Source organism: Oryctolagus cuniculus, chromosome 2 (genome assembly GCF_964237555.1).
Source record: "Oryctolagus cuniculus chromosome 2, mOryCun1.1, whole genome shotgun sequence".
NCBI classification, from domain to species: Eukaryota; Metazoa; Chordata; class Mammalia; order Lagomorpha; family Leporidae; genus Oryctolagus; species Oryctolagus cuniculus.
In genome coordinates, this window is record NC_091433.1 from 43330831 (window position 1) to 43346087 (window position 15257).

Below are 15257 nucleotides of genomic sequence, written 5' to 3' on the forward strand. Positions count from 1 at the left end.
ACTGGTAGGATGCACAGCATGAAGAAGAAGAGGGACAAAAAGTACAGGAGAGAGAGATTTTGAACAGCATGTATGTAACAACTGGACCAACACACTGAAGTCATCTAGGTTTATGTCTGAGATTCCTTAAGTGTAAAGTACAAAGGTTGGTGTTGGGTTAGAATCCCTGAGAGAACTGTTGCTGTTGTAATCCGGCCTGGACGTTTTTATGAGTAGCGCACTTGTGGGACGGAATAAATTCGGGGTTGAGCTTCACCATCTCTTTAGGCAGACTAATTCCCCGCCTCCCCTCAGCTGATTGCCTTCAGGCAGAGTTCATGGAAGCCCAGGTTTGAGGACAACTGAAAATTACAATCCAAGTGTAAATTTAGCTTTCGTAGCTGTTTAAATAAGGTACTATTTTTTCGATCTTTATTTCACTTTGAAGGCCTGTGTGTGTGTGTGTGTAAATCTATATACTTTTATATATATACACACATACACATATACATGAACTTAAAGGATGCTGTGTTTTGGCTGTGTCTACTTTATGAAAGTTATTTTTTGAGATTAGAATGTCTCAAGTATTTCATAAAGTTAAGATATTAAAAGGCAGGCTAATTCAGCTAAGTTATTTCTTCTACCATAACTATACTTTAAAAGTAATACTGAAGAAGGATTTTTTAAAAAATTTTATTTTTCCAGTAGGCTGATTTTACTCGAAATACTCGAGGAGCAAGATCTGCTTTTTTAATACCTGCTAGCATGTTGCTTGCATCAAAATCATTCATGTGTAAGAGCTTTAGAGGAAGATTTTTATTCTTTAATCTTTTGGCAAACCTTTGCTTGTTGGTGTGTGTAAGCATACATCATCCTTTACTGTGGGTCTTTTGAGGTTACGGTTGTTTCTTTTAATCATATTTGCTACTTAGATTTTGTTCTTTCCTGTGGTCACATGACATAAAGGTTCTGTATGGTCAGGGAATTTTATCATTTGATTTGGGCCGCATGTCTAAGAAAAGATGTCAGTGAGGCTGTGCGCTGTCAAGACTGATGCATTAAACCATGACTACCTCTGCTCACCTGCTTCTCCTTGTTGTCCTGGAGAAGTGTGGGACTCTCATTGGGCAAAACACAGTGCCAATTTTGGAAAATGCAGTGTCCTGTGCCAAGCAGGTGGCACGCTTCCTGTCAAGAGGGCAACCACTTGACATCTCTTTCACCAGATGACCTCACAACGTGAGAAAATATTATGGGCTGGGCCAAGATTGGAGCAAGGGCGAGTAGCTGTCTGTGGGAGGGTTTGGTGTGGTGAACCTGTGTCTTCAGAGCGAGCACCTGTGTGATTACGGTCTGTTTCAGGCCAACTTTCCCCTCCCTAATGACAGAACGTGCAGCTTGCTCTGTGGCTCTGGGTGCTCTGTTTTTGTGTGCTTTTCCCAGGGATGATGGGCGTCTGAGTCACCCAAACCAGGAATATGAGTCACATGAGGCTTCATTTTTGCACAGTGTGGTGTTATTAGAAAGTGCGATCATTTTCTTGGATGTTTGACATTAGGAATCCTGTTGTTGTACGTGTTTTCCTTCCATGTATAACTTCCTTTGATTTTGTGCACCTTTTAGAGGGTGCTTAAGGTGTGCCTGTGGTTGTCAGCAATTCTCTGACTAAAATTTCATGTGAGTGCATGATGTCTCAGACAAATCATTAATCTCCCTTTTAATCTATTTTTATGTCTGTGTGTGTGCCCCTGTGTTTCATGGAATAAAGTAACATTTAAATTCTTTGTGGTGTTGCCCATTTTCAAAGTGAAGGTCAGCTGTCTCTTCTCTTGGTAGGAGAAGGAGGGTAGAGGTTGCTTTCAAGGCAGAGAAAGGGAAAGTCGTTTCACATTTCATCAGGGCGCCATCCCCCTGCACGGTGGAAAGCTGTGTTTCAGTGTTTTGTTCTGTTCTGAGACTTCTCTGTTATACAGGGTTCTCTGTATAATCAGTGGTGAATGTTGCTGTACTGAGTAGGATGCTTTCTTTAGCCAGTCCCCCTGCCCCCTCCTCCACTTCCATATGTAGGAATACTATGGATCTTTGCTTATGTTGAATATTTAAAAATAGTAGTTCTTAATTCTGGCTGAGAATAGAACTTACTGCAGCTTTAGAAATCGAAGTGCCCAGCGCGGCTGCAGTGCTGAAGAGGCCTCCCACGCGGAACCCGACCACAGTTCTGGAAGCTCCACAGGTGATCGGGTGGGCAGGCCGGCTTGAGAATTGGGTTTCAGGCTTCTTGCGCTTGAGGATGGATGTTGGATTTGTGTTCTTAATGTGATGAGACGTTTGGGGAAGGAATGATTTGGCACTGTGAGCTTTGGACCCCGGACAACGCCGCCGCCGTAACAGTGCCTGCACCTCGAAAGCGTGGGTGTCTAAGAGTACTTGGGACTGGCCCAGGGGTGTGCGGTTAAGGTTCCCAGTGTTTTCTGTTTCTTTAAGCCCAATTATGAATTTCATTCTGAAAGGATTCTCTGATTCAAAACAGTCTTCAATTAATGTGGCCCACTTCTTTGGCTTTTATGTGATACAGATAGCACTTTTATGAATTATGTTGCATGTAAAAGTATAATCTGTTTAATTTTGAAGTGATGGACTTACAGTGGTGTTAAGTGATTGGTAATGCCCCTGTAGCACTAACATGTGTGTTGTGATTTAAGAATGGAAATATATTTTATAAATAAGGAAATTCTCTTGTGTGGCACCAGGGTGCCTGCCACAGTCACATTAAAGACTGTATATACATGTATTTGTGTGTGTGTGTGTGTGTTGGGAACTTTGTATCTGCTTATTAATTGTTGGGAACTCTCAATGCTGTAAAAGTAGCATTTTTTTTTTTTTTGACAGGCAGAGTGGACAGTGAGAGAGAGAGACAGAGAGAAAGGTCTTCCTTTGCCGTTGGTTCACCCTCCAATGGCCTCCGCGGCCGGCGCCCTGCGCTGATCCGATGGCAGGAGCCAGGTGCTTTTCCTGGTCTCCCATGGGGTGCAGGGCCCAAGGACTTGAGCCATCCTCCACTGCACTCCCTGGCCACAGCAGAGAGCTGGCCTGGAAGAGGGGCAACCGGGACAGAATCCGGCACCCCGACCGGGACTAGAACCTGGTGTGCCGGTGCCGCAAGGTGGAGGATTAGCCTAGTGAGCCGCGGCGCCGGTCAAAAGTAGCATTTAAAGAAGTTTATCCGTAAACTTAATGGAATTCTGGTTAAAAATTCAGCAGATTCCTTCCTTCCTTCCTTCCTTCCTTCCTTCCTCCCTTCCTTCCTTCCTCTTCCTCTTCCTCTTCCTCTCTCTCTCTCTCTCTCTCTCTCTTTAGGAGAAAGGAGTGAATTTGGTCTAAGAAAAGTGAATGTGAGTAGTCCAAAAAACTTTAAAAAAAGATACTGAGACTTACCTGTTCGTATGTGTGCTTTAGTTTCACTGGTAGACCATCGCGCCGTTGGTGGAAGAATTCAACGCGGTGCAGGAGAATGGATTCTGTGGAGCCCAGTAATGCTGTGTTCGTGAGGATTTAGTATATGGCGAAGGTTGGCGTTCTAATCAGTGAATGCAAAGATAGTTTCTTAACAAGTGATACTGGGGCAGTTGACTACCTGGTTGAAAAAAAAAGATGGATCTCTACCTTACCCGAATAAAAATTCTAAAAGAATTAAAGATGGAAACAAAATATTACTGTAAAACCACTGGAAGAAAATGGCAGTGGGCAAGATCTTTCGGCCCCACATAAAGATGCCTCATATGATTTTTCCCTTTCTCCTACCTGAAAAATCTTAACTACATGGTTAGCTATGAGGGTAGAAAGATGTAGACAGAAATACTTCCTCAAGGAGAATGACTATAAAGAGTACTTCGCTGAAGATAATTTCTTTTCTTGGTGATTAGTAAAAGTAAAAACGTGAAATTTATGGTGAATTTTCAAAGAATGTGATGAAAAAATGGCTTGCTTTGGAGTAAAGTTGTAACTAGTGGTGAAGCGTAGAATTTTTAGAATGATCCAGAAACAGCATCAACATTTATATCACAGAAGTCTAGTCTGGATTCTGAAATCCACTAGGAATATGTCAGAAATCACAGGTGTTCATAGCAATGTCATTTGCTTAGATTTTTACAGACTTTATCCATAAGGGCAGTCAGTTAGGCTGATGTAAGGAGAACATTCTGGAATGTTGGAATGATTCTGTGGGATGTGAAAGTGTTGCTTTAGTCATGGGATGGTTGATGTTCCGGTTTACTCTGTGCAAACAGGTCTGTGACTAAAATTTCAGTTTAGTCTCCATGATCTATGTATCTAGTTCCTTCTAGTCAGAAAGTCTGCATTTCTTATTTGGCTCTGAAAGAGTTAAGCATTTTGTTAAATTATGAAACTAATTTCATTTAAAAAGTTCAATGAATTGTCTAATTGCCTAAAGACCACTATTGGAGATTTAAAAAAAAAATCACAGGATAAAACATGGCATAAAGGAAGCACACATTGAAGCTAAGAAATCAGGTTTGTCACTCTGCAATTTACAAACAGCTGCTGGTTTCAGATTCCCCATATTTATCAAATAAGGAGTTAAATTGATCTCTCATGTCCCTTCAGTTTTAAAAAGTCCATTGTATCATAGGTATTAGTGTTCTGAAAAAAGTTTATTTTTCATTTTTTTAAAATACTTATTTTTTGAAAATTTATTATTATTCATTTGAAAGTCTCTCTAAAGAGGGAGAGACAGAGATCTTTCATTCACTGGTTCACTCCTTAGATGGCCATTGCTGGGCCAGGTGGAAGCCAGGAGCCAGAAGCTTTTCTGCCATTCTCCCACATGGGAGCAGGGCCTGTGCACCTGGGCCCTCCTCCACTACTTTCCCAGGCCACCAGCAGGGAGCTGGAGCGGAAGTGGAGCAGCTGGGACACAAACCAGCACCCACATGGGATGCTGGCATTGCAGGCAGTGGCTTTAACTGCTAAGCCAATGCTGGCCCTGAAAATAGGTTTTTTTTTTTTTTTTTTTTTAAAGATTTATTTATTTGAAAGGCAGAATTACAGAGAGAGGGAGAAAGAGAGAGAGGTCTTCCATCTGCTGGTTCATTCTCCAGATAGCCACAGTGGCCGAGCTGGGCCGATCCGAAGCTAGGAAGGAGCTTTTTCCAGTGCACTTCCGCCGTCTTGCTGCTTTCCCAGGCCATTAGCAAGGAGCTGGATCAGAAGTGGAGCGACTAGCACTCAAACTGCTGCCCATATGGGATGCCAGTGCTGCAGGCGGAGGCTTTACCTTCTACACCACAGCGCCAGCCACTCTTTTTTTTTTTTTTAAAGATTTATTTTACTATTTGAAAGAGTTACAGAGAGAGGCAGACACAGAGAGGTTCTCCATCTGCTGGTTCACTCCCCAGAAGGCCGCAATGGCCGGAGCTCTGCTGATCCGAAGCCAGGAGCCAGGAGCTTCCTTTGGGTCCCCATCGCTAGTGCAGGGCCCCATGCACTTGGACCACCTTCCACTGCTTTCCCAGGCCATAGCAGAGAGCTGGATTGGAAGAGGAGCAGCCAGGACTAGAACCTGTGGCCATATAGGATGCTGGTGCCCCAGGCCAGGGCCTCAACCCGCTGTGCCACAGCACCAGCTCTGTCCCTCATTATTTTTAAATAAAGATTATTTATTTGAAAGGTAGAGGAGGATGGGGCAGGAGAAGAGACAGAATTCTTCTCACCACTGGTTCACTCCCCAAATGGCTGCAACAGCCAGGTCTGGGCTAGGCTGAAGCTAGGAGCCAAGATTACTCCATCCTGGTCTCCCACATGTATGGCAGATACCCAAACACTTGGGCCGTCATCTGCTGCTTTCCCGGGAGCATTAGCAGGAAGCTGAATCAGAAGCAGAGCAGCTGGGACTTGAATCAACACTCTCATATGGTATGCTGGTATTAAAAGTGGAGGTTTAACCTGCTGCAGCATAGTGCCCAGTCCCCTCATTGTTTTTATTTTACTTAAAGAACTTGATTTCCATTTTACTTGAAAGGTAGAGATAAATATAGAGATGAGAGATCTTCTCTCTGTTCGTTCATTCCCCAAACATCTGCAACAGCCAGGGCTGGGCCAGGCTGAAGCCAGGAACCTGGAACCCAATTCAGGTCTCCCCACATTGGTGCCAGGGACACATACTTGAACATTATCTGCTTCAATTAGCTAGAATCTGCATTGGAAGTGGAGGAAGGATGCAGGTGTCCTAAGTGTTGTCTTAACTGCTGGGTCAAGTGCCCTCCCCAAATCCTCATTACTTTTAATACTTTGTTATCTATAGGGGCATTTATGCATCTCACTGGTTTATGTTGAATTTATAGCAGACCATGCTTCCTGGGAAGCTTGTTTCATGCTAGTGTATCAGCAGATTTTGTGAATTTGGTTTCAAGTTAAAGCCAGTTTTCTGTAATTTTCAGTTTAAACTTTTTGCTGTTAGAATAAGCTAACCCAATGCATATATCTGTTCAAGGCATATATTTTGTAAGATTTTTCTAAAGTGCTTGCCAAGATTATTTCCATTTTATAGAAGGACCACAAAATTATCTGCGATTTAGTGTTTGCTGTGTGTTCTTTAACTTTGAAAAGTTAGTGTTTATAGATCTTAAAAAATACTTTCCACATCATTTTTGAGCTTTTCAAGGAAATATTCATAATTCTAAGTGATTTATTTTTCTTAGATTAAGTATAGGTTCTCTTTGTGGTTTTAATCTTTGGGAAAGATGGAATTTGCTTGGAGGGTTCAGTGAACATTTTACAAAATTGTTTATTTCTACATAAAATTCAACCTTAGATTTTATTTTTATAGCTTAATATGGATAGGTCTTGGTATGTTGTATTATTTTAATATAGCTTTAAAACAAGTCATAGCACCTTAACATACTTGGTTTATTGCTAAAAAATTATTGTATGTCTTTTTATTTTGAAATATACAAGTGGTTTTCAAGATAATTTTTGTTTGCATGCAGAATTTGTCTTTATTTAATGTGAGAAAGTGTTTCTATTATCTTGATCATTACAGAGCATGGATGTGCTCATCACTCATTTTTTTCTTTTTATTTGGAAGTCAGAGTTACAGTGAGAGATGGAGAGAGAGGGAGAGCGAGCTTCCATCTGCTGGTTCATTCCCAAGATGGCTGCAGTAGCCTAGGCTGAGCCAAGCTGAAGCCAGGAACCAGGAGCTTCATCTGTGTCTCCCATGTGGTGGGTGCAGGGGCCCAAGCACTTGGGCCACCTTCTGCTACTTTCCCAGGCCATTAACAGGGAGCTGGATTGGAAGTGGAGCAGCTGGGATACCAATTCGTGCCCATGTGGGATGCTGGCATCACAGGCGGAGGCTTTACCCGGCACACCACAGTGCCGGCCCCTCAGCACTCATTTCTAGGAAAAAAAATTAGACTACCTCTTCCACAGGAAGAAAAAGATAACAGCTTTCTTCACACCACTCTTTGAAGGGAAGTAGGAATTGATAATTATTGTTTACCCTGGCCACACGCTTTCAAAGAATAATGGGTACATGGCCTAGAAACTTTGTCACTATTATACCCCCCCTTTCATTCCATCTTAAAAATCATGGAATAAGTGATCAAAGGGGAGTCAAGAGTGTAGGCACAGCTGACTTCTCTTCAACTGCTTTTTCAGGTGGGGCCCCAGAATCCTCTGTGTTATCGTAGCCCATGGAGCTTGTTAGCAGGCAGACTCCCTGCCTTTCTACAAAAGGGAATTGAGCCAGGGAAAGTGCATTTTTGCACATTCTTTATTGTGGAAGCTTTTGAGCATGCAGAGAAGTAGAGGCGTGTACTGAACACCTGTTATTGTTCATCCGGATTCCGTAGTTGTTGATATGGATAGTTGTGTGTGTATTTAACATGCATCATGATGGTGAGAACTTCATCTCAGGTGCGACATATGTGGAATAATTCTACCTGGCTACAATGCAATTTTCCCACCTAAGGAAATTAACTGTACTTGCATAATTACTAATTCTATATAATCATCTAATAGCTGCTTTTGTATATGGACTTACTCAGTTGTCCCCAACCATGTCTTTTGTAAGTTTTTTTCTTCCCTTCCAAACAGGGGTTTTTATCAAAATTCATACTTTACACTTATGTTTTTGTAGCTATAGAAACATTTCTTTTTTCTCCCATTTTTTTTTTAAAGCATGCAATGATGTTCTCTTGTCTGTTCTCTTTTTGGATTGCTTAGTTGTTTTTCTGTAGGTGTCATTTGCCCTGTGTTTCTGATAAACTTGAACTTGACTTGAGAAGCTAGATTATATTAAGGCTACATATTGTTGTCAGAAGTATTGCCTTGTTTTGTTTTTAAAGATTTATTTATTTGAAAGGCAGAGTTACACAGAGGCAGAGAGAGAGAGAAGTCTTCCATCCGCTGGTTCACTCCCCAAATGGCTGCAACCTCCAGAGCTGGGCCGATCTGAAGCCAGGAGCCAGGAGCTTCCTCTGGGTCTCCCATGTGGGTGCAGGGGCCCAAGGACTTGGGCCATCTTCTACTGCTTTCCCAGGCCATAGCAGAGAGCTGGATTGGAAGTGGAGCAGCCGGGACTCAAGCCAGTGCCCATATGGGATGCCGGCGCTTCAGGTGGCAGCTTTACCTGCTGCGCCACAGCACCAGCCCAGTACTGCCTTCTTGTTTCATGTTACATCACATCAGTAAGCACCAATATACCTGGCTCGTCCTGTTATTGTTAGTGCTAACTTTTATCTCTTGGATAGGTTCTGATGCTAGATTTCTCCATATAAAGAACACTCTTCTTTTGGCAATCAGTAACTTATGCATGGGGTCTTACTCTGCAAGAGTCTTGTTTCCTGTAAACCTTTTACCTTAAGGTTTTAGTATCCATTGAGAATCCTTGCCTGAATCAGTTATTAAATTGTTGATTGGCTGGGGGTGGAGGTGTGTGATGGGATTTGTATTTTAATTTTATTATTATTTTTGACAGGAAGAGTTAGAAAGTGAGAGATAGAGACAGAGAGGTCTTTTTGACAGGAAGAGTTAGACAGTGAGAGAGAGAGACAGAGAGAAAGGTCTTCCTTTTCCGTTGGTTCACCCCCCAAATGGCTGCTACGGCCGGCGCGCTGTGCCGATCCGAAGCCAGGAGCCAGGTGCTTCCTCCTGGTCTCCCATGCAGGTGCAGGGCCCAAGCACTTGGGCCATCCTCCACTGCCCTCCTGGGCCACAGCAGAGAACTGGACTGGAAGAGGAGCAACGAGGACAGAATCCAGCGCCCCAACCCGGACTAGAACCCGGAGTGCCGGCGCTGCAGGCGGAGGATTAGCCTATTGAGCCGCGGCGCCGGCCGGTATTTGTATTTTAAACAAACTCCCATAATTCTTTCTTTGAGGTTTGATAATCATAGCTCTACTTGAATTAGGATTTACAAGTAAAAATAATAATGAACTGTCCTGAAGAAGTTAGTCTGAATGTGAGCACTGATGTTTTCTAACAGATGGTCAATGAACAGTAATGAGTTTAAGCTTCACGCTAGATTTAGAGGATCAAAGATAAAGTAAGCCTCCTGGTTCCCCAGCACCTAGGTTGGGGTTGGAGGGGACTTGTGGGTGATAGTTGTGGTAAACTGAGGTGAGCATTCTGAGCAGTATTAAATAACGTGTTAGAATGTGTGACTAGAATTAAAGGAGTTTGGAGGGGGTATAGAGAAATTACTAAGAAGGAAGAGAAAATGTGTACAAGGGGCTTCAAAAAGCTTATGGAATGTGAGACTGAAAAATAGTATGTGAATTTGATGTGAGTTTTTGAGTTGCCTTCATATATTGAAAATTGTTTTTACATAAATGGTCTCATTTAATTTTCTCTAGTTTTCCTTGCCCGTTTTACGATGAAGAAAGGGGTTTAGAGTGGCTAAGTAACCTACGTCTCTGGTAACCAGTGGAGGAAAGTTTGGAGGCAGAGCTTACTGATGGCAGAATGAGGCCTGCTGTCTAGGAGACTGCACTGCCTGGAGCCCTGGCAGCCGAGCTGTGGGCAGGCGGAGTTCCTTAGCTTTACTATGAGACCTCACTGTTTTGGCCTATTAGAAAGGGAGATTGTTCCAGGCTTCTGATTGCCAGTGTATCGTGTTAGACTCCACAGAGATTAGGGAGGCTCAGTGCATTGCAGTTGATCATGATGGTTTCCACAGCTTCGTGTCCCTGGGTCTGCCCTTAGGACATTGTTTTCAGCACTTGACCCCAGTCTCTTTCTCCGGGTAGATGCACTTGCGAACTCTGTTATCTCCACAAACAGGAATGTGTGTCTTGGACACTACTTATCCCTGTAGGTCCTATCTGAATGCTGCACCCTTGGGTTTGTTCTTTGTCGACTTGTTGGAAACACTGGAGCAACAGTTCTATCCTTAAGGGTATAAAACCAGTGTTTTCCAAACCTTGGCTGTGGAATCACCTAAGGAGTCAGATATTTGAGTTCCACTGTCAGGGATTATGAGCCAGGAGGTCTGGGTTGGGTCTGAGAATTTACATCTTTTAAAGACCTAGGTTTTCAGACAGTTCCCCAAGCAGTGCACAGACAGCAGTTAGTACCATAGTTGTAGTAGGTTGGTTTCTACCAATATTTACAGAGGTGGTTCCCAAGGAGGCATGTGCATTAGGATCGCTTGGGAGGTTTCTGTTTTTTTTTTTTTTTTTTTTTTTTTTTTCTGGTAAACTTAAGCTTTAGGCAGGTTAGAGGCAGAGGAGTGGAATGTGTAACAGAAGCTCTGCATATGCTTTTAATGAAACACCAGAGTATAAACAGGCTCCGATTGGGTCTAACTCTTACCTGAAATAGCTTGGTAAAAAGTGTGTATTAATCAAACACTCACAATTGCTGTATGTGTACCATGCCTAACATCTAGAATACCGTGAGAACATTTCGTGTTAAAGCTGTATGATGTATGATGTGGTATTCCTTTGATTCAGAAGCTTCCTTGGCTATTTGAAGTATTCAGAGTCGTTGTGAACACAGTGGTCACCATTGGTGCTCAGAAGTGCCAGATTAGGGGCATTTTATTGTGTTGGGAAAATCGACATTCAGTCTAGAGTGAGTTTTGTCTCTTACATTTTCAGAAATGATTGTTATTTGTTGAAATCAGTGCCAAAGATAGGATTCCTAAAAAGAAGCTGTTGAATGAAAGTAGAGAAGGGATCTAATGGTTAATAAATGAGTGTCATTAGAGAGACAGGAATGAAGGGAGTAGAGCTTCATGGATTCATGGGGAGAATAGCTGGTGGGGGGAGGTTAGAGGGGGAGGAGTCATACAGTATTTTACTGCTGATAAGACACTAGGACTGTGTATTGGCAAGCCTTTCCCAAATCTACACACACCAAAGTGGAAGCTCAGGGTCAGAAATCCCAGGAGCTGAGTGGTTGGCAGACAGGGGGCCCAGGAGTGTATGGACATGTTCTGGGCAGGCAGGGGTGGATGCTGTGACAAATGGAGATTCTAGATCAGATGAGCAAAACTCTGATTTGTCATTTTGTTTTGTCATAAGGAATGCCACTTTTGAGTAGTCTTCAGCAATTGATGGATAGTCCTGTAGTTTAAGATTTTGCAGTTTTACCTTCTGTAGGACAGTTTCCCTCAAAGCTGACTCTGGATGACGACAGTATGCTTTCCAAAAATGATATTTTCAAAATTTAAGCAATGACAAATGGTTTCAGTTAGACCTGTTTTTGAGGGTGTGCTTTTGGAATGCAACAAAGGAGAAACTCAAATGAAGGACCCATTAATCTTGTTTGTAGATTAGACAAAAGTTATCAAAACAAAGAAGTTAAAAGCAGCTTGTACATTTGGAAAAATAGAATATTTGTAGTATTTGTGTACTAATTCGGAGTTCAGTAGGGACTGCATAATCATTCTTGGGTAGTTTTGAGATGCAGTAATTTGTGCGCAGTTTTGGAGGGAAGGGGTTGGTGTCCTTCCTAAGGCGTAATGGCTACGTGAGATGGTGGTTGGGCGTGTTCTGTGATTAGGGTGGGGGCCTGGAAGGCTGCAGTGTATTACTGTTGTTATTGCTTGGCGGTCCCACCTCACTCTCTGTATGTATTGTAATGTAGCACATACCTTGCTGAACCTCTCTGCAAAATCACACACCAAAAATAGCAGGACTCGGCGAACAAAAGAGTTAAGGCCAGAGTACTTAAAATTATTAAATTTTGTGGTGTATCTTGTGTAGCGGGTGGGGCTGCCACTGGTTTGAGGCCCGGCCGCTCCACTTTTGATCCAGCTCTCTATTGCCTGGGAAAGCAGTAGAAGATGGCCCAAGTCCTTGGGCCCTGGCACCCACATGGGAGACCCAGAGAGACTCTTAGCTCCTGGCTTCAGATCAGTGCAGCTGCGGCCCTTGTAGCCATCTGGGGAATGAATGATTGACCTCTTTCTACCTCTGCCTCTCTGTAACTCTGCCTTTCAAATAAATAAATAAATCTTAAAAAATTATTAAACTTTGTAAAATTGTAAACTTTGCACTAACAAAACACTGACAACCCAAATAAAAATACTAGCAGAGCTAACTTCACTGGCATTTGTACCCCGTATCACATGCAGATGATTTTAGGCCTTATTTGATCCTAGAACATGTAGATTCTCACAAACGTTAGCTTCTACCAGAAGCCAGCTTCACCAGAACTGAAGCTGTGTTTCTCTGTGTATCCTTCACACACACCCCCAGCATCACTGGGTGGTAGATATTGAAGCTACTAGCCAGCCACCTGCTACTTGAACAGAAGGAAAGTGCTTTGACAAGATTCTTTTCTTTCTAATTTTTCTTCCTCCTTTTTTCCTCCTCCTTTCCTTTGCAAGTCTTTTTCATTATTTTGTGAAAAATATTGCCCTTGGTAACTTCAACACATTACCACCCCAGTAAGAATTGCACACGAAGCAGCACTGTTTCCCCATGATGCTGCTGTTCCCATTCCTCCAGGCACGCCTGAAGGAGTGCATGTTACACAAGCGCTCATTGTGGCCTGAGAAGTTCTTGAATCCATGATGCTGTTGAGATGCAACTCTTGAAAATGTCAAGGTTCTATTACCCTGGCAAGTTCTAGTTTGGGAGATATTCTGCAGTGTTCCAAGGTTAAGTGACATTTATTATTCTTATGCTTTGTTAGCCCTTAAATCCAATAAAGAAATGAAGAGGGGCTATTTTAATCCACTTTTAAATTTCGGCTTCTGTTCACCTATTCATTGGATAGTGTGTGATAATGTGTTAATGCTACATCTGTACTTGAACCAACAGAGAGGGAGCAGGTTGATTTTCTATTTTGATTTGTTCGAAATGTGGTTATAGTGAGGCTTTTATATTAAAATTCATCTGAGCATACAGTAAACAGAAAAAAAGAGCAACAGTAGCCAGTTGTCAAGGAAGAGACTGATGGGTAGAATAAACAGACGCCTTTCTGCAATATAAACAATCTGTTTTCATAGTTTTTCTTTTTCCTTGTTTTTTTGAAGGAGGATTGGGAGAACATCCAAACTAAGTAGAAGTTAGTTAAATGTGTAAAGCAGTAAGCCCACGATGTGTAAGTGATTATCACATATTGTTTCTTCAATGACTTTAATAACAGAAATGTTAGTCACTTGATAGAAACGCATTGTCTGGTGTAGGTGGTCCTGGCTGGTGGTGGCTTTGACGTATTTTGGGGACTTATCACCCTTAGAAAATAGAAAGTGGTATAGAGATTCGTAAATAGTTCTGTACTTAGACCAGGTATCCCCCAGATTAAGGGGGGCAGATATGTCTGTATGTAAAATACTATCATGTAAAGAGTACAAGAGGCAACTTCCTTTTTTTAAAAGAAAAATTATTTGAAAGGCAGAGTTCCAGAGAGGGAGACAGATTTTGCATCTGCTGGTTTACTCCACAAATGCCCGCAACAGCCAGGATTTGGGTCAGGTAGACTCTGGGAGCCAGGAACTCCATCCAGGCCTCTCACATTGGTGCTAGGAGCTCAAGTACGTGGGCTGCTCCTTCCAGGTGCATCAGCAGGAAGCTGGATCAGGGATGGAGTAGCTGAGACTTGAACCAGGTGCTCTGACACGGAACACAGATGGTCCAAGCAGTTAACCCACTGCGCTGCGATGCCTTTTACAACTCTGATTTTTATTGTAATTCAGAGCTTGTTTCTCTCCAAAGAAATATTTTAGAATTTGTAGGCCATATAAGGCCTCTGTTGCTTAGTACCTTTTGAAAATGTAAAAAATTGGGATGGATGTCGAACCTAGTAATGAAGCTTGCTGCAATTTTTGTATCCCGTTTCAGTGTGGGTTTGATTCCCAGCTCTGGCTTCTGAACCCAGCTTCCTTCTAAAGCAGATCCTGTGAAATAGGGATGATAGTTTAAGTATTAGGTTATTCTCCTGGCAGAGGGGAGCGCTCTTGATCTCACTGTCTCTCTCTTAAATAAATAAATAGCCTTAGTGTTGCATGGAAATGGACTAACTCCTGTTTTTGTTGGTCAGGTAAAGCAGGTACCTTTAAAAATTAGTAGCTAGGTTCAGTTGTTTTAGATGTGAGCCATACTAAATACACTAAATGAGCATATACTGAAGTAATTCAAGTAGAGTTTCAAATAATTTCTCTTCATATGAAATTTCATTGAGGTAAAAATGGCCGTCACAGATTAAATAAAAACTGTTGTGGCTCTATACCTAAGATACATTAGTGTTCCCAGTCTTAACAGATGTTCCATCTGGTTTAGAAAGATTGGGATCTAGATTTGTGACCATAGCTAATGAAACTTTGACAAAGCCATGTCCTGTACTTGAGGACCTTATTGAGCACTGTTCTCCAAGTTAACTATTCCTAAAAGTGATACCTGATTGTAATCTGTTACATGTATAGACCACCAAATATAATAACTAAGCAATGTGCAAGTTTATACCTAACTTGGAAATTTACACTGAATCTTTGTGTACTGACACATACTGAATTCTATTATAATGTATCTTAGTAACCCTTGGGAATGGATTGAAGTTACTTAAAAATTTCTTTCAGGTGTTAATTATATAAATATGACTTAAATTTAAAACTGAACCTAAAATGACTTCATAAGTATGTTTTATGAATTCTTATAGAAATCCATACAGTATTTGAAAAACAGAGTACCATTGATGTCTTTGAATACCTCTTCTGGTAATTTTGAGTATGAGCTGAACTACATTTTCTGGTTTTTTTTTTTGTTTGTTTTAAGATTTATTTATTTGAGGCACCATGGCTCACTAGG

General features: G+C 41.9%; 1 protein-coding gene and 1 long non-coding RNA gene across 2 annotated transcripts in view; both read left to right on the forward strand.

Annotated features, from left to right (window-relative positions):
* XKR6 (XK related 6) overlaps nucleotides 1-15257 on the forward strand; it is a 333364-nt gene that overhangs the window by 3114 nt on the left and 314993 nt on the right. The window lies entirely within an intron of this gene.
* LOC127490253 (uncharacterized) overlaps nucleotides 1-15257 on the forward strand; it is a 32889-nt gene that overhangs the window by 1765 nt on the left and 15867 nt on the right. Inside the window, exon 2 of the long non-coding RNA XR_007918095.2 lies at nucleotides 1-15257. This exon is cut by the window's right edge and continues 15867 nt beyond it. This is a non-coding gene — a long non-coding RNA (uncharacterized lncRNA).